This window comes from Amblyraja radiata, chromosome 35 (assembly GCF_010909765.2).
Source record: "Amblyraja radiata isolate CabotCenter1 chromosome 35, sAmbRad1.1.pri, whole genome shotgun sequence".
Lineage (NCBI taxonomy): Eukaryota > Metazoa > Chordata > Chondrichthyes > Rajiformes > Rajidae > Amblyraja > Amblyraja radiata.
This window is the reverse complement of record NC_045990.1, coordinates 5567442-5587298: the sequence shown is the minus strand read 5'-3', so window position 1 is coordinate 5587298 and position 19857 is coordinate 5567442. Positions and strand designations below refer to the sequence as shown.

The following is a 19857-nucleotide window of genomic DNA, read 5'->3' as shown; positions in this document are numbered from 1 at the left end:
AAAAATAATATTTACATTACAATAAAACAAGCCAGAACCCACCACCATAATACAATACAAACATGTATCCATAATAAACTACTATACAACTATAATACAATCCTTATTGATGATACATTCAACACCCTGCGGAGCCCAGCGGTCCCGGAACTCCCTCAGGGTGCCCGCAGACAGGGCGTATTCCCTTTCTAATCCCACCCGAGCACGGACGTAACCCCGGAAAAGGGGCAGGCAGCTGGCTCGGGTAGATGAGAACACTCTTTGGAATCAGTTACAATGTCATTATCCAAACACTTCTAGTTAGTGCTGGGATCAAGTTACCATCTGTTTGCAAAGGTTCCCAATGGACCACACACTGGCATCGCGACGTACAGCAAATTGGACGGACATTTGAATGATGTTCCCGGTGGAGGTACCAAATGTACCTGCTGGACTCAATACTATTGACAGCCTGACACATGTGTAAGATTCATGCACATGTTGAGAGGATGTTTACTATGGTGGGCAGCACGGTGGCACAGCGGTAGAGTTGCTGCATTTATGGGCCCGTCCCACTTACGCGACTTTTTCGGCGATTGCCGGCGCCCGTCATAGGTCTTTGCAGCTCGCCGAAAATTTTCAACGGCGACCAGAACAAGGTATGACTCATTGGGCGACTACTCACGACCATACAGGCTTCACCCCGCGACATGTCGCCCGTGTGGTCGTGAGTAGTCTCCTCGGTCGCCCAAAGAGTCGTAGCGTCTTTCTGGTCGCCGCTGAATTTTCAACACGTTGAACATTTTCGGCGACCTGCAGCGACCGGCAATTGCCGAAAAAGTTGCGTAAGTGGGACAGGCCCATTACAGCGTCAGGGTCCTGGGTTCAATCCTGCCCGTACAACCCTTGTACGTTCTCCCCCTGACCGCGTGGGTTGTCTCCGGTTTCCTCCCACATTCCAAAGACATACAGGTTTAGAAACATAGAAACATAGAAATTAGGTGCAGGAGTAGGCCATTCGGCCCTTCGAGCCTGCACCGCCATTCAATATGATCATGGCTGATCATCCAACTCAGTATCCCGTACCTGCCTTCTCTCCATACCCTCTGATCCCCTTAGCCACAAGGGCCACATCTAACTCCCTCTTAAATATAGCCAATGAACTGGCCTCGACTACCCTCTGTGGCAGGGAGTTCCAGAGATTCACCACTCTCTGTGTGAAAAAAGTTCTTCTCATCTCGGTTTTAAAGGATTTCCCCCTTATCCTTAAGCTGTGACCCCTTGTCCTGGACTTCCCCAACATCGGGAGCAATCTTCCTGCATCTAGCCTGTCCAACCCCATAAGAATTTTGTAAGTTTCTATAAGATCCCCTCTCAATCTCCTAAATTCTAGAGAGTATAAACCAAGTCTATCCAGTCTTTCTTCATAAGACAGTCCTGACATCCCAGGAATCTGTCTGGTGAACCTTCTCTGCACTCCCTCTATGGCAATAATGTCCTTCCTCAGATTTGGAGACCAAAACTGTACGCAATACTCCAGGTTTGTAGGTTACATAGAAAGGAAGGAACGGTAGATGCTGGTTTTTAACCGAAGATTAACACAAATTGCTGGAGTACCTCAACAGAACAGGCAGCATCTCTGGAGAGAAGGAATTGGTGACGTTTCAGGTCAAGTCCTGTCTGAAGAAAGGTCTCGACCTGAAACGTCACCCATTCCTTCTCTCCAGAGATGCTGCCTGTCCCGCAGAGTTACTCCAGCATTTTGAGTCTGCCTCCTCTGGCAGTTCGTTCCATACACCCACCACCCTCTGTGTGCATGATATTTTGTGTCTATCTTTGGTTTAAAACAGCATCTGCAGTTCCTTCTTGCAGATGACACATTTTAGTTTAGTTTAGTTTATTGTCACGTGTACCGAGGTACAGTGAAAAACTTTTGCTGCGTGCTAACCAGTCAGCGGAAAGACAACACATGATTGCAATCGAGCCATTTACAATGTACACATAAATGATATGGGAATAATGTTGAGTGCATGGTTAAGCTAGTAAAGTCCGATCAAAGATAGTCTGAGGATCACCAATGAGGTGGATAGTAATTCAGCACTGCTCTCTGGTTGTGGTAGGATGATTCAGTTGCCTGATAACAGCTGGGAAGAAACTGGTGCTGTTGTAAACCAGCATCTGCAGTTCCTTCCTACAAAAAGCTTTCAGGAGGATGTGTTTGCACTTGATCCCGTATTGCCCTTAACTTTGCAATCTTCCTTATCTACGTTTTTCATCCAACCATTAAAAATAAATATTCAGCTCGTGGCAATCCCAAATCACACTCCCTTTTGGGCTCCAAGCTCACCCAGATCTGCAATATATTAATCTTTGCTGGAAATTACTTGTTGAATCCAATTATACATTTAAACCTTGTGGATCTCCCCTTATATTAGTTATTTTCTAAACTCACAGGAAGAATTTAAAACATTATTTATTTGTTTAGCTTTCACTGATTCTCTTGGACATTTTCAATTTGAATGGTGATTGCATTGTATGAGTGAGGTCCGTGGCCGTCACCATGGCGACATCGCTTCAGGTGACGTTGCAAGGTGTAAGTGGGTCCCAGGGAATTCCTGGCTGTTGTCAGAGGTGTACAGTTCCGTGGTGTCAGAGCCTTGGATTACTAATCTCTGGAGAGTTTCCTCCACATTCATGTTTCAATAGGGGGTGGCGTGGTGGAGCAGCGGTAGAGTTGCTGCCTTACAGCGCCAGAGACCCGGGTTCAATGCTGACTACAGGTGCTGTCTCTACAGAGTTTTTTTTTTTTTTTTTTTTTTTTTTTAATATTTTATTTTATTAGAAGTAAGTACAGTCATATGGCACCAAAGTGCCTAATATATATTTTCATAATACATTTTATGTACAACTTCTTTTTTTTTTTTTGTTACACTGAAAAAAGATTAGAATAAGAAAAAGAAGTTAGATAGTAAAGGATAGAAAGATGTGAAATATATAGTGTGTGAAAAAAGAAAACGAGTAAATGAAAAAAGTTGAGAGAGAGAATAGAGAGAAGAAAGAAAAAAAAAAAAAAAAAAAAAAAAAAAAAAAAAAAAAAAAAAAAAAAAAAAAAAAAAAAAAAAAAAAAAAAAAAAGAGGAGATCATTATTTATAGTCTTGACCAACCCTCGTCCAGTCCTGAAACAGTTATTTTTTACAGTTGTGTTGCACCATATGATTCCAAAAAAACGACGAATGGAGACCAACTCGTTATGAATTGGTCTGATTTATCCATTAGGAGGAATCGCATTTCCTCAAGATGAGCGGTGTCCAACATGCTTGCAATCCACATTTTAAGCGTTGGTATTGATGTACCTTTCCAAAATTTAAGAATTAATTTTTTTGCTATTATTAAACCATAGTTAAGGAATAGATTTTGAGATGTGTTCAATTTATTCCCATCTTCCATTACGCCAAATATAATCATTTCAGTATTAGGTTCCATTCTTGTCTTGAATAATTTTGTAAATATTTCAAAAATATCATTCCAAAATCTATAAAGTTTTATGCAGGAGACTAAGGAGTGTGTTATAGTTGCCTTTTGGGCTAGACATTTATCACAGGTGGCGGATATATTTGGATAAAATTTGTTCAATCTTGTTTTTGAGTAATATAATCTATGTACAATTTTAAATTGAATTAAATTATGTCTTACATTAATTGAACATTTGTGAATATATATCAGGTATTTTTCCCATTTAACCTTCGTAATTTTTATCATTAGTTCCCGTTCCCACTCTTCTCTAAGTACCTCTGTCGATGGTAGGTCTATATTTAGAATACTATTATATAAATATGATATTAATTTTTGTGAGTCAGCTTCAATATTCATTGCCTCTTCCAATAAGTCAGGAGTTACTTTTTGATATCCTTGTATATATTTTTTCACGAAATCGCAAATCTGAAGATATTTAAAATATTGGTTGTTTTTCAATTTAAATTTTAATTGTAATTGTTGGAATGATAGTAAGTTTCCCATTTCATACATATCCCCGATCCTTCTAATTCCGAGACTTTCCCATTGGTTATATGTCTTATCAATAAGAGATGGTTTAAATAAAGGGTTATTCGCTATTGGCATTAACAGTGATAGATTTCTTAATTTTAAAGATAATTTTATTTGTTTCCAAATTCTTATTGTACCATATATAATTGGGTTCTTCTTATATATTGTGTTATTCAGTTTTTTTGGGGAGAAGAGGATCGTTCCTATATTACTAGGATGGCAATCCTCCTTCTCCATTTTTATCCATTCTGTCTGTTGGGTAGCACTATCCAACCAATAAATCATATTCTTAATATGCACTGCCCAGTAATAATACATAAAATTCGGAAGTGAAAGTCCCCCGACCTCTTTTGGTTTACATAAGTGTTTTTTTGTGATTCTATGTGATCTATAGTCCCAAATATAATTAGTAATATTAGAGTCTAATTTTTTAAAAAAGTATTTTGGTATATATACCGGTATAGATTGAAATAGGTATAGTAATTGTGGTAGGAAGATCATTTTTATTGCATTTATTCTACCTAATAATGATAAGGGAAGTGTTTTCCAAAATTTAATCGACGTATTAAGTTTATTTAATAAAGGCATGAAATTAGCATTGAATAATGCTTTATATTTTCTAGTAATCTGAATACCCAAATATTTAAATTTTTCTGTTGCAATTTTAAAGGGGAACTTCAGTAAGTGTGTAGGTTCTTGAGGTTTTAATGTCATGATTTCACTTTTATTCCAGTTTATTCTATATCCAGAAAAAGACCCAAATTCCTCTATTAAGTTTAATAAATTTGGTATGCTCGTTTGTGACTTTGTAATATATAAAAGTATATCGTCTGCATATAATGAGATTTTATTCTTTGAGTCTCTGGTATTATAGCCCTGAATATTCGGATGAATTCTTATACTTTCAGCCAGGGGTTCTATCATAAGGGCAAATAGCAGGGGTGATAGTGCACATCCCTGCCTATTACCCCTTGATAGTTGAAATTTTTGAGATAACATGTTATTAGTTAAAATTCTTGCCATCGGTTTATCATATAATAATTTTACCCATCTTATAAAATTCTCTCCCATATTAAATTTTTGTAGTACTTTATATAAGTATTGCCACTCTACCTGATCAAATGCTTTCTCTGCATCCAAAGAAATAATTGATATATCTTCTTCCTCTACTTTATGCGAGTACATTATATTAAACAGACGTCTCAGATTATTAAATGAGTATCTTTTAGGTATAAACCCCGTTTGATCAGGGTTTATCAATTTACTAATATATTTGCTTAATCTTCTTGATAAAATCTTTGCTAAAATTTTCTGATCTGTATTTAAAAGTGATATAGCTCTGTACGAGCCCGGATCTTCTAAATCTTTATCTTTTTTTGGAATAAGTGTAATAGTTGATTCTGTTAGTGTTTCAGGTAGTTTGTTTTCTTTAAAAGCATGGGAGTATAAATTAAATAAATAAGGGGTTGTTATCTCCTGAAATTTTTTATAAAATTCATTATTAAAACCATCTGGTCCCGGTGTCTTACCATTTTTCAGCGATTTTATTGTTTCACCTATTTCTTTGATTGTAATTTGAGCTCCTAATTCCTCTACGTTCACTTCATTTAGTTCAGCGATACAGCATGGAAACGGGTCTCTCAGCCCACCGTGCCCGCGCCGACCAGCGATCCCCGCATACTGGCCCTATCCTACACACACTAGAGACAGTTTTACTCATGCCAATTAACCTACACACTTGCACGTCTTTGGAGTGTGGGAGGAAACCGGAGCACCCGGAGAAAACCCACGCGGCCACCGGGAGAACGTACAAACTCCGTACAGACAGCACCCGTAATCAGGATGGAACTATGTTCTATGTTCTATGTTGAACGCTATCCAATTATCCCTACTGCATTTGCACCATAGCATTCGTAAACCTCAGACATGCAAACAAATCTCTTTTGAGTAATGCCATTGCATTTGCTTCCACTGTTCGTTGAGTCAGTGCATTAAAAAATAATAAATCTTGTAGGTTAATAGGAATTGCCAACCGCCAAAGTGATATATAAGGCTATATCTTATTCTTGATCCCGCAAACCTGCGCAGAATATAGTTGCGATTGGCTCTTGACATTGCCTTCAACACTAACGCATGAACTGTGGGCCTTGTGCCTTCACAAAATTATTTGTTACTTTTATTTGTCAAGAGTCAAAAGTCAAGAGTGTTGTTATTGTCATGTGTCCCAGATAGAACGGTGACATTCTTGCTTGCTGCAGCACAACAGAATATGTAAACCTAGTGCACTGTAAAGTTGTGCCACTATTCACCTTGCCTCCTAAGCTGATGTAAAAAAAAGAAAGGTCGAGTGTCAAGGGACAAGTGAGGGTCAGGAGTGTTTTATTGTCATCTGTCCCAGATAGAACAATTAAATTTTACCTGCAGCGCACATAGTACACTGTAAACAATATGATAAACAAGAGAGAGAAAAAAGTTCAGTGTATGTATATATACACATACTCACAAATACACATATATACAGATTGTATTCACACACACTTCCATATATATATATATATATATATATATATACACGCACACACACGCACACACACACACACACACACACACACACACACACACACACACACACACACACACACACACACACACACACACACACACACATACATATGTACAGTAAAGAACTGCAGATGCTGGTTTAAGTGGAAGATAGACAAAATGCTGGAGTAACTCAGCGGAACACGCAGCATCTCTGGAGAAAATGAATGGGAAAAACGTTTTCACCCAGAGAGTTGTGAATCTGTGGAATTCTCTGCCACAGAAGGCAGTGGAGGCCAATTCACTGGATGTTTTCAAGAGTGAGTTAGATATTGCTCTTAGGGCTAACGGAATCAAGGGATATGGGGAGAAAGCAGGAACGGGGTACTGATTCTGGGTGATCAGCAATGATCATATTGCATGGGGGTGCATGGCGGGTCGAAGGGCCGAATGGCCTACTCCTGCGCATATTATCTATGTTTCCACCGTGACTGGGAGAAGGACTGGGATGGGAAATTGCAACCCGTCTCCACACGCCCAGACAATAAAACATGAAGGGAGAGTTCTGTAGCAATCCCATCTATTTTGGGGCACATTAGCAGATAACTGGATGTGGTTTGAAACAGAGATCTCCCATTGTACAGAGGCGTGAGTGTTTTGTTTCAATTCACTGAGGGAGAGCAATTATTTTTATCTTCTGCAGCGTAATTGCATTGCGTAAACAGTGCTCTCCTGCCCACCCACGCTCTCAGTCTTGGCCTCTCTCCACTGACCCTTTGATTCTCTTCCCCCCCCCCCCCCCCCCCCCCCCCCCCCCCCCCCCCCCCCCGTATCTTCCTGGATCACACTCATTACTGCAACATCGTCAACTCTTTTTGTTTGGGATGTGGAGATTCATCCGGTTTTTATTGCTCATACATAATGGACTCAGGATGTTTGTGAGCTGCCTTCTTAAACCACTGTTATAGAGTCATAGGTACACAAAATTGCTGGGGAAACTCAGCGGGTGCAGCAGCATCTGTGGAGCGAAGGAAATAGGCGACGTTTCGGGCCGAAACCCTTCTTCAGACTGATGGGGGGTGGGGGGGGGAGAAAGAAGGAAAAGGGGAGGAGGAGGAGGAGCCCGAGGGCGGGCGGATGGGAGGGGGGGAGGAGACAGCTAGAGGGTTAAGGAAGGGGAGGAGACAGCACGGGCTAGCAAAATTGGGAGAATTCAATGTTAATGCCATACGGACGCAAGGTCCCCAGACGGAATATGAGGTGCTGTTCCTCCAATTTCCGCTGTTGCTCACTCTGGCAATGGAGGAGACCCAGGACAGAGAGGTCGGATTGGGAATGGGAGGGGGAGTTGAAGTGCTGAGCCACCGGGAGTTCAGGTAGGTTATTGCGGACTGAGCGGAGGTGTTCGGCGAAACGATCGCCCAACCTACGCTTGGTCTCGCTGATGTAAATCAGCTGACATCTAGAGCAGCGGATGCAGTAGATGAGGTTGGAGGAGATACAGGTGAACCTTTGTCGCACCTGTAACGACTGCTTGGGTCCTTGAATGGAGTCGAGGGGGGAGGTGAAGGGACAGGTGTTGCATTTCTTGCGGTGGTCATAGGTCGGTCACGGTGGCGCAGCGGTAGAGTTGCTGCCTTACACCGAATGCAGTGCCAGAGACCTGGGTTCGATCCTGACTACGGGTGCTGTCTGTACGGAGTTTGTACGTTCTCCCCCGTGTCCTGCGTGGGTTTTCTCCGAGATCCTCGGTTTCCTCCCACACTCCAAAGACGTACAGGTTTGTAGGTTAGTAGGCTTGGCAAATATAAAAATTTGTCCCTAGTGGGTGTAGGATAGTGTTAATGTGCGGGGATCGCTGGTCGGAGATGTTTCCACACTGTATCTCCAAACTAAACCAATAAAAAATGATACAGAGCGGAAACAGGCCCTTCGGCCCAACATGCCCACACCAGCCAACATGACCCATCCACACTAGTCTGTATCCACACCTGCCTGCATTTGGCCCACATGAATGAATGAATGAATGAATGAATGAATGAATGAATGAATGTATGTCACTCTAATAATAATAATAATAAATTTTATTTAATGGGCGCCTTTCAAACATCTCAAGGACACCTTACATAGTATATCGGAATAACATATAATCAGAATATAACTAGTAATAAAGACATCACAGAGACACAAATTAAAAACAGGATTCAATCCAAAAACAGAAAATCAAAAACACAGTGTGAAGAGGGAGCAGCGGCAACCAAAGCGCGCCAGCGTCCACTCTCTCTTCACGGCAGCCATCTTGGACACAGACCTACAGGACTACAATTAGACAAAAAAATCATCCCCCCACAGTGGGTAGCACTGTGGAGGAAGGCACAATGTCCAGTCCCCACCCCATGTTCACCCCAAAGTCAGGCCTATTGGGGCCACCGCAATTGCCTGTACGGAGGCCCGATGTTCCTGGCCGTTCTCACCGGGTGGTCTTGCCCCGGCGTCGGGAGAGCCCTTTCGGCGGCTGGGCCACCTGGAACGGCCGCTTCCTGGCTGGAGCCCGCGGCTGCCGAAGCCGACAAGGCCGCGCCGGTTTGGAGCTCCCAGGCTCCCGTTGATAAAGTTGGCGCCACCTCTCCACACTGCCGCCTCTCCGCACGCCGCCTCTCCGACCCGCAGCCCCGCAGCCCGGAGTTGTTGCTCTCGGCGGTCCAGCTCGCCAGAGCTCCAGCGCGTCGCTCCAGCGCGGCGACCCAGGCAAGGCATCGCCCGCTCCACTCTGCTCCGCTCCAGCGCTCCAATGCTGTGCCGCCGCCGAGGCCGAGGTGCTGGGCGGTTCCCGCCAGGAAACGGCGCTCCAAGCCCGCAGGTAGGCCACGAGGACGGGTCAACGGGCAGCCCGGAGAAAAGGCTGCCACACTGACCAGGTAGGGACCTAGAAATTAAGTTTACACTACCCCCCCACATTAAAAAGTCCATATCCCCTACAAACAAAAAACAGGACTCACTAAAAACTATTAAAAAAACGGATTTAAAACGGACGGCTGCTGGCTAGCTGGCTGCCGTTCACTCTAAACCTGTCCTATCCATGTACCGTGTAGGAAGGAACTGCAGATGCTGGTTTATACCGAAGATAGACACAAAATGCTGGAGTAACTCAGCAGGACAGGCAGCATCTCTGGAGAGAGGGAATGGTTTGGCGGGCCTGTTTCCATGCTCTGTAACTCAATGACTCCATTAATCTATTTAGTGCAAACACCTCTGGATACATTTGACCATCCTTTTCCAGGTGGAAGGCAGACAAAAATGCTGGAGAAACTCAGCGGGTGAGGCAGCATATATGGAGCGAAGGAATAGGTGACGTTTCATGTCGAGACCCTTCTTCAGACTGATGTGGGGGTGGGAAGGAGAAAGGAAGAGGCGGAGACAGTGGGCTGTGGGAGAGCTGGGAAGGGGAGGGGAATGTGGGAGAAAGCAGGGACTACCTGAAATTGGAGAAGTCAATGTTCACACCGCTGGGGTGTAAACTGCCCAAGCGAGATATGAGGTGCTGCTCCTCCAATTAGGGGTGGGGCTCACTCTGGCTACCTCATGTTTTCCTGGTGGAAATAGCTTCATGGTCCTTCTATAATATATTTTTGTCTTTGCCTAGTTAAAATCAAATTCATGCTTCCACTCATATTGCAACATGCTGATCCTAATAGTGTGTGTCATTTTGATCCACTCAGTGTGCTAAGAACAACTTTATCTAATGCCCCAGGCTCAGGCCTTTCACACAATCTAAGCCAGAAAGCTTTTTGTCGTGGTAACTGGATATCGAGGGGAGGTGTCTCCAAGGGCTGAAAGCTATCCGCAGTGCCAAATGTCACAGTGTCGAAAAATCAAAACATAGCGCTAGCATTTATTTCGAGAGGACTAGAATATGAAAACAGGGATGTAATGCTAAGGCTTTATTAGGCGCTGTACAGACCATGTTTGGAGCATGACACAAAATGCTGGAGTAACTCAGCGGGACAGGCAGCATCTCTGGAGAAAAGGGATGGGTGGCACCTCGGGCCGAGACCCTTCTTCAGACCTTTGATACTGCCTGTCCTGCTGAATTACTCCAGCATTTTGTGTCCGTCTTCAGTTTAAACCAGCATCTGCAGTTCCTTCCTATATGTTTGGAGGGTTGTGTGCAGGTTTGGGCCCCATATCTGAGGAAGGATGTGCTGGTGTTGGAAAAGGAACAGAAAAGGTTTATAGAGTCATGGAGTCATACAGTGTGGAAACAGGCCCTTCAGCCCAACTTGCCCACACCGGCCAACATGCCCCAGCAACACTAGTCCCACCTGCCTGCGTTTGTCCCATATCCCTCCAAACCTGTCCTATCTATGTACCTATCTTAAACGTTGGGATATTCCCTGCCTCAACTACCTCTGCTGGCAGTTCGTTCCATACACCCACCACTCTTTGTGTGAAAAAGTTACCCCTCAGGTTCCTCTTCCCATTTGCGAGAATGATCCCAGGAATGATTGATCAATGATTGAATGATCAACATATCATTCAATCAGTAACTCCGCAGGTCAGGCAGCGTCTCTGGAGAACATGTCCTCCAGAGAGGATGGTGCAGAACTCTCGTTGGAGAGAGGAGGAGAACCTCTTTAAAGTAGGTATACCTTGAGGAGATTTTGCAGTGGAGCATCTGTGTCTTTCATTCATTTGCTCTATATTACCACGAGAGCCCAGAGTACCGGCGAGTGGCCATTACCGTAAATCTCCGAGTTCGAATCAGGGCAAACTCGGGGGAGCTCTTGGAATGAACTCGTACCGTGGGACAGGGCTTTGACACTTCCTTATCTCTCTTTCTCCCTCCCCCCTGACTTTCAGTCTGAAGAAGGGTCTCGACCCGAATCGTCACCCAATCCTTCTCTCCAGAGATGCCGTACTCCAGCATTTTGTGTCTACCTTTGGTTTAAACCAGTATCTGCAGTTCCTTCCAACACATGTCCTCCAGAGATGCTGCCTGACCTGCTGAGTTACTCCAGCAACTGGTGCGATATAAATGTGGTGTTTGTGATTACTCTCTCTGCACAATTTTAGCCTCTTACAATTTTTACTGATTATCCTCGATCACATTTTCCTTCGTAACATTACATTATCATTAAAGGTCTTTCCCCTTAAGAAATGCGCAATTATGAATAATTCAAGTCTGTTGTAACAAGTCCCATTTGAAAGTTATTATACAGTTTAGAACAGCTTACCTAGCATAAATAATGAATGCAGCTGTACGACCATCTCTCCGACTAGTGCTATTTCAATTCCATTTGAATGTAGAATGAATATTATTATTGTGTTCTGTTCAATGTGAAGGCTATCAGTGAAATCTTTCCAAACCAAGAGCTCGTACACATTTGTCTCGAATTGTTAGGGTTTTTGATTCATATTGGAAAGACTGGGCTTGTATTCACTGGAATTTAGAAGGCTGAGAGGGGATCTTATAGAAATGTATTAAATTATAAAAGGACTGGACAAGCTAGATGCAGGAAAAATGTTCCCGATGTTGGGGGAGACCAGAACCAGGGGCCACAGTCTAAGAATAAAGGAGAGGCCATTTAAAACTGAGATGAGAAAAAATATATATTTTCACCCAGAGAGTTGTGAATTTGTGGAATTCTCTGCCACAGAAGGGAGTGGAGGCCTATTCACAGGATGAATTTAAAAGAGAGTTTGATAGAGCTCTAGGGACTAGCGGAATTGAGGGATATGGGGAGATGGGGTTACTGATTGTGGATGATCAGCCGTCTTCTTCTTCTTTTCGTGTCTTTGAAGCTGGTTGACTATATGACAGTTTCCCATTCCTTTACACAGTCCTTTGCGTTTTTATTGAACACTGCAAGATCCTTTGGGCTGCACTGGTTGGGTAGTAGGGGGCAGACAAGGCATTGCTGCATTGTATGGTCCTCTTCTCCACATTCACAGGTGGTTTGGCCAGTTTCATAGCCCCATCTGGCCATGGCAGCTTTTGATCGCCCTGTTCCTGTTCTCAGGCGGTTGAGCGTCTTCCACTGGACCCATGGTGCTTCTGAGCCCGGAGGGAGGGCTTCAGAAGGAGGGATACCCATGTCAGCAGGAGGGGGGTCGTCCTCAAGCCTTTTTGTCCATAGTTGGAGTCTGGTTTCTTCCCGTGATGCTATTAGGGGCTGGACATGGCTGAGAAAGCTTCTCCTGGACTTCAGCCGTTGGGCCGGGGGTACACGTCCGTAGAGGAGGTGGCGTTCATCACTGGTGGCCTTGGTCATCTCTACTCGGCTGGCGACTTCCCATCTCACATCAGCAGGGGCAATGCCAGCGAGGAGGTGCAGGTTGTTTATGTTGGTGGGCTTCAAGCAGCCAGTGATTGAGCGGCAGGTGTTATTCAACGCTGGGTCTAGTTTCTTGGCATGGGATGATCTCTCCCAAACAGGACACGCATACTCCGCAGAGGAGTAGCACAGGGCCAGAGCAGTAGATCTTAATGTGTGTGCTGTGGCTCCCCATTTGGAGTTGGTCAGCTTCCGGAGGATCAGCCGTGATCACAATGAATGGCGGTGTAGATGTAGAATGAATATAATTGTTGTGTTCTGTTCAATGTGAAGGCTATCAGTGAAATCTTTCCAACCCAAGAGCTTGCTCAGATTTATCTCTAATTGTTAGCCAGATGGGGTTTTTTTAATTCATATGAGGACATATTGGAACGTCTGGGCTTGTATTCACTGGAATTTAGAAGGATGAGAGGATATCTTATAGAAACGTATTAAATTATAAAAGCTGGGGTTTATTTCTTCAATGGGAGAGAACAGTTAGGTAGGGAGTTACAGGACTGAGACCTCGTGATAGTGAAGGAACAATGGTGCACTTCCAAGACAGGAGACAATATGATACGATGGAACTTTATTTATCCCAGGAGGGAAATTGGTCCGCCAACCATCTAGATACATGAAGCATGGAATTAAAGTGACCAGCCCAGGATAGGGGATGTGCAAAGATTGGGGAGGGGGTGGGGGGAGGGAGGAAGGGGAGACAGTCTACCCCACGACAGAAGGGGGGGGAAGTTGTACAGTAGGTTTCAATGAGGTGGCTCATCGGTAGAATTGCTGCCTTACATCACCAGAGACCCAGGTTCGACCTGGCTACTGGTGCTGGCTGTGTGGATGATCTGTGTGACCACGTGGGTTTCCTCTGGGTGCTCCGGTTTCCTCCCACATCCCAAAGACGTGCAGGTTTGCAGCTTAATTGGTTTCTGTAAATGGCTCCTGGAGTGGATGAGGAAGTGAGATAATGTAGAACGTGATCGATGCACAGCATGGACCCGATGGGCCGAACGGCCTGTTTCCATGCTGTATCTTAAATCTAAGCTTCAACTAAACTAAACTAAACTACCCTGGGATGAAAGATGCTTACTATCTTTTTCTATTCTCCTCATAACTTCACAAACTTCTCCAAGGTCATCTCTCAGCCTCCCAGCTCCCAGCTTCCAGTGGAGATAAATCCAGCCTATCTAATCTCCTCTCATAACTGCAGCCCTCCATTTCTCATTTCCATGGCAGTCGGGAAATTGGAATTCAGTTTGTGAAATTAAAAAAAGTTAGCATCAGTCATGTGTGACCAGGAAACCACTGGATTGCAACGTCCACACGCCCCCCTTGTACACTGATGGCCCTTAGAGATGTCTATCTGTCATCCCTCCCTGCTCCAGCACTCGGCCCAGTCTTAACTGCCCTCTAATACAACTGAGATAGACTCTCAGTTTCAGGGCAAATAGAAATGGCCAATGTCCAAAACACCTTTTCGATCAATAAATAGGAACACTGGTGAACCTGTGGAATTCTTTGCCACTGAGGCCAAGTCAATGGATATTTTTAAGGCAGAGATAGATGGATTTGTGATTAGTACGGGTGTCAGAGGTTATGGGGAGAAGGCAGGAGGCACAATCAGTCATTACCTGGTGTGAGGCGCAATTAGAGCGGCCACTGAACTGACATCGAGGTGAGACTTTATCTCTTGGGTACTCTTTGAGTAAATGTGGGTTGCATATGGATAAGCCTCTGGTGTAAGTCAAGAGTATTTGTTTGTCAGGACAGATCATAAAATGCTGGAGTAACTCAGCGGGTCAGTAAGCATCTGTGGAGAACATGGATAGGTGATTTGTAGGGATGAAATGCAGATGCTGGTTTACACCGAAGATAGATCACAAAATGCTGGAGTAACTCAGCGGGTCAGGCAGCATCTGTGGAGAAAAAAGATAGGTGGCGTTTTGGGTCGGTACCCTTTTTTCAGGTGGTAATTTTATTACTCTACTATGTAACTCTTAAAACTCTTAGGTTCTTAAAAATAGCGGAGTCAGGGGATATGGTGAGAAGGCAGGAACGGGGTACTGATTGGGGATGATCAGCCATGATCACAATGAATGGCGGTGCTGGCTCGAAGGGCCGAATAGCCTACTCCTGCACCTATTGTCTATTGTCTATTGTCTATTGCAACATCTGGAAATCAAAGTTAATTTAAATGTACTGGGGTATTAATAAAGGTAATGTCCAGATAATCTGCAAGTTTGGTATGCTGGACTTTGGAAGTTCTCGGCTAGTTTACCTACGGAAAAGAAATTCATAAAAATAAATTAATTTGAGTCATTGGATATGAATGCAATAAACAGTTTAAGGCCATCAGCAATTGGGATTCAGTGAAGTGCCTGTATATAAGCTGAATTAATTCCAAGTGGTATTAATGTTGTTTGGTGGGATGAGAGTCTGAATAATTAAAGACTTAATCAATTATTCACTGCTTTCATAATGCAGTGAAAAGAGAACAGGCAAGGAACAAGATGGCCTGATTTCTCACAAGAATTATGTTGAATCCAATCAAATGAACAGCAAGGTTAATTTTTCAGCAAAAATAAAAAATATTGCCACATTATAAACAAACCCTTCTTTCTCATTCCTTAAAAAAATCTCAGCGGAGGCACAATCAGTCACTTACCTGGTGTGAGAAGTTTAGTTCAAATTAGAGATACAGCATGTAAACAGGTTCCAGCTCCCTCCAAGCCCACGCCGACCATCGATCACCCATTCACTCTCCTTCTGTGTTAGTCTTGTCCACTCCCTACACACGAGGGCCAATTTGCAGAGGCCAATTAGCCAACATTCTTTGGGATGTAGGAGGAAACCGGAGGAAAAGCAAAATACCAAGACCAACTCTTGTCTGCCAGCATGTGATCCATATCCCTCCATTCCCTGCATGTCCATGTGCCTATCCAAATGTTTCATTTTAAGGGGTTGGACAGGCTAGATGCAGGAAGATTGTTCCCGATGTTGGGGAAGTCCAGAACAAGGGGTCACAGTTTAAGGATAAAGGGGAAATCCTTTTGGACCGAGATGAGGAAAACATTTTTCACACAGAGAGTGGTGAATCTGTGGAACTCTCTGCCACAGAAGGTAGTTGAGGCCAGTTCATTGGCTATATTTAAGAGGGAGTTAGATGTGGCCCTTGTGGCTAAAGGGATCAGGGGGTATGGAGAGAAGGCAGGTACGGGATACTGAGTTGGATGATCAGCCATGATCATATTGAATGGCGGTGCAGGCTCGAAGGACCGAATGGCCTACTCCTGCACCTATTTTCTATGTTTCTATGTTTCTATCTATGCCGAGATCGTATCAATAGCAAGCAATCACCCCCCTCTGTGTATAACAAAAAACATGCCCTGCATATCTCCTTTAAACTCCTTTAATCCCGACCACAGGTGCTGTCTGTACGGAGTTTGTACGTTCCTCCCCGTGACCGCGTGGGTTTTCTGCGGGTGCTCCGGTTTCCTCCCACACTCAAAAGACGCGCAGGTTTGGATCAGCGCACAATACGCCAAATGTGACCTTATCAAAGTTTGCCACAAATTCATCAGATTCACCAACATTCCCCAGGGAGGGAAAGTGCTATGATCTGCTCTGGTCTAAATGTCATTCCAGTCTGCCCACAATGAGGGACATAGATAGGTTGGACAGTCAGAGCCTTTTTTTCCCAAAGGTGAAAAATATCAAGCACTACAGGGCTTAGCTTAAAGGTGAGAAGGGCTAAGTTTAAAGGAGATGTGCAGGACATTTTTTTATACAGATGGTGGTGAGTGCCTGTGACACACTGCCAGGGGTAGAGGTTAGAGGTTAAGACAGATACGATAGTGGCGTTTAAGAGGCTTTAGGCTGGGCATGTGGATATGCAGGGAATGGAGGGATATGGGCTATGCACAGATAGATAAGAGATGGTCTTGGCATCATGTTCGGCCCAGACATTGTGGGCCGAAGGGCCTGTTCTTGCGCCGGACTGTTCTAAGTTGAGACCCAACAATATAGTTGACTCTTAAATGTCACTCGGTTCCCACAGGGATGGGTAATAAATGCTGACACTACTGTCCAGATGCTGAGAGATGAACATAGTTTTAAAAGTAGTCCACCACTGTTGTAATGATATGTGCTTTATATATAACAAGAACGTGTTCTGAACACAATCCCTGAGCAGAGGCAACAAAATGGGTCGAAAACAATGGGGAAATATGGCTTGAACATTCCCTCTGACAAATATTCTTTCTCCTAAATGATTAAGCTGTGATTGAAATATTAATACCCTCCCTACAATTGAAAATACATCTGCCAGGAGTAGTATGATTACTCATAGAGTCATAGAGTCATACAGTGTCGAAACAGGCCCTTCGGCCTAACTTGCCCCCACCGACCAACATGCCCCATCTACACTAGTCCCACCTGCCTGCATTTGGGCCATATCCCTCTAAACCTGTCCTATCCACGTACCTATCTAATTAATCTGAAGAAGGGTCTCGACCCGAAACATCACCCATTCTTTATCTCCAGAGATGCTGCCTGCCCCACTGAGTTACTCCAGCATTTTGTGTCTATCTTTGGTTTAAACCAGTATCTGCAGTTCCCTCATACACACTAGGGATAGGATATTAGAAGAATAAGGGTCTGAAGAAGCGTTTCGACCCGAAACGTTTGCCTATTTCCTTCGCTCCATCGATGCTGCCTCACCCGCTGAGATTAAACATAGACAATAGGTGCAGGAGTAGGCCATTCGGCCCTTCGAGCCTGCACCGCCATTCAATATGATCATGGCTGATCATCCAGCTCAGTATCCTGTACCTGCCTTCTCTCCATACCCCCTGATCCCTTTAGCCACAAGGGCCACATCTAACTCCCTCTTAAATATAGCCAATGAACTGGCCTCAACTACCTTCTGTGGCAGAGAGTTCCAGAGATTCACCACTCTCTGTGTAAAAAATGTTTTTCTCATCTCAGTCCTAAAAGACTTCCCCCTTATCCTTAAACTGTGACCCCTTGTTCTGGACTTCCCCAACATCGGGAACAATCTTCCTGCATCTAGCCTGTCCAACCCCTTAAGATTCTCCAGCATTTTTGTCTACCTTCGATTTTCCAGCAACTGCAGTTCCTTCTTACGCACTAGGGATATGAAATTGTTTATTAAACACCAACGATCAAATACTTCCAGCTAGGGGATCATTTAATTCAGTCATTTGAGTGTACCTTGACCCTAATTTAATAGCAGCACCTACCATCCTCTCCATCCATCAATCTGGCACTCTGCAAGAGATGCGAGGTGTTGAAGCATCATCTGCTGTGTTATGTTCTGCTGCTGATACAGTCCAGTGAGAGACGTTATTAAGAAGCTCTCCAATTACTGTCAGACACATCCCCTTTGGGTTTCAGGCAGAAGAACCTTTCATGTGATCAGACTGAACTGCACGCAAATTAGCCTGCTCCCGGCTACTGGAAAACATAGAAACATAGAAAATAGGTGCAGGAGGAGGCCATTTGGCCCTTCGAGCCAGCACCGCCCGCCATTCATTGTGATCACGGCTGATCATCCACAATCAGTATCCCGCGCCTGCCTTCTCCCCATATCCCTCGATTCTGCTAGCCCCTAGAGCTCTATCTAACTCTCTTTTAAATTCATCCTGCAAATTGGCCTCCACTTCCCACTGTAGCAGGGAATTCCACAAATTCACAACTCTCTGGGTGAAAACGTTTTTTCTCATCTCAGTTTTAAATGGCCTCCCCTTTATTCTTAAACTGTGGCCCCTGGTTCTGGACTCGCCCAACATTGGGAACATTTTTCCTGCATCTAGCTTGTCCAGTCCTTTTATAATTTTATACGTTTCTATAATATACCCTCTCATCCTTCTAAATTCCAGTGAATGCAAGCCCAGTCTTTCCAATCTGTCCTCATATGACAGTGTCGCCATCCCGGGGATTAACCTGGTGAACCTACGCTGCACTGCCTCAATAGCAAGGATGTCCTTCATCAAATTAGGAGACCAAAACTGCACACAATACTCCCGGTATGGTCTCTTCAGGGCCCTGTACAACTGCAGAAGAACCTCTTTACTCCTATACACAAATCTTGTTATGAAGGCCAACATGCCATTAGCTTTCTTAAGCACACTGGAGGCTGTGTGTCTCGATTAGACTCTACAATCAGTAAGGTTTTTCCAGGTATGTACAGCATTTCAACAGTCAAGAGTCTTATATTTTCAAATGTCCCAGAACAATAACATTCTTGTGTGGGAAGGAATTGCAGATGCATTGATCCTATCATTAAATCCTGTAGATAAACACAAAACGCTGGAGTAACTCAACAGGACAGGCAGCATCTCTGGAGAGAAGGAATGGGTGACGTTTCGGGTCGAGACACTAAAAGAGTTAGGAGTCAAGAGTGTTTTATTGTCCTATGTCCCCGATAGAAAAATGAAATTCTCAAATTCTGAAAGAAGGTGGAGGCTGGGTCAGGTCCAATGATCAAGCATCCATTTGCATTCACCACACTTCCGTAGCTCAAGCATAAAGCACTGTCGGGAACAACAATAACACACAAGGGGCTGTAAGCTGCGAGAGCAACATCAAAGTGACTTACCAGTGTTGCCTCTGAATCACACTCGTCTCATATATAAAGAGCATTAGAGATCATTAAAGGCAATGTGAAAATTTAATAGTTCACACTCCATGCTGTGCGTGCCTTTGTACGTCAATGCTTCACCACAGCCTCAAACGCACAGTGGTTTTAACTCAGCAATGTCATCCGGGTCAGGTGAAGGTGTAGGTTTATTATCGGTTTAGTTTTCGGCTATCACAGCAAAGATTCATGGCGTTATGCACAGAGGCAACATCAGTCGACACAAAATGCTGGAGTAACTCAACGGGACAGGCAGCATCTCTGGAGAGAAGGAATGGGTGATATTCATTCATATATCAGCCATGATCGAA

At 44.1% G+C, this 19857-nt stretch overlaps 1 protein-coding gene across 1 annotated transcript in view; it reads left to right on the top strand.

The window, feature by feature from the left end:
- olfm2 (olfactomedin 2) overlaps positions 1-19857 on the top strand; it is a 132345-nt gene that overhangs the window by 90284 nt on the left and 22204 nt on the right.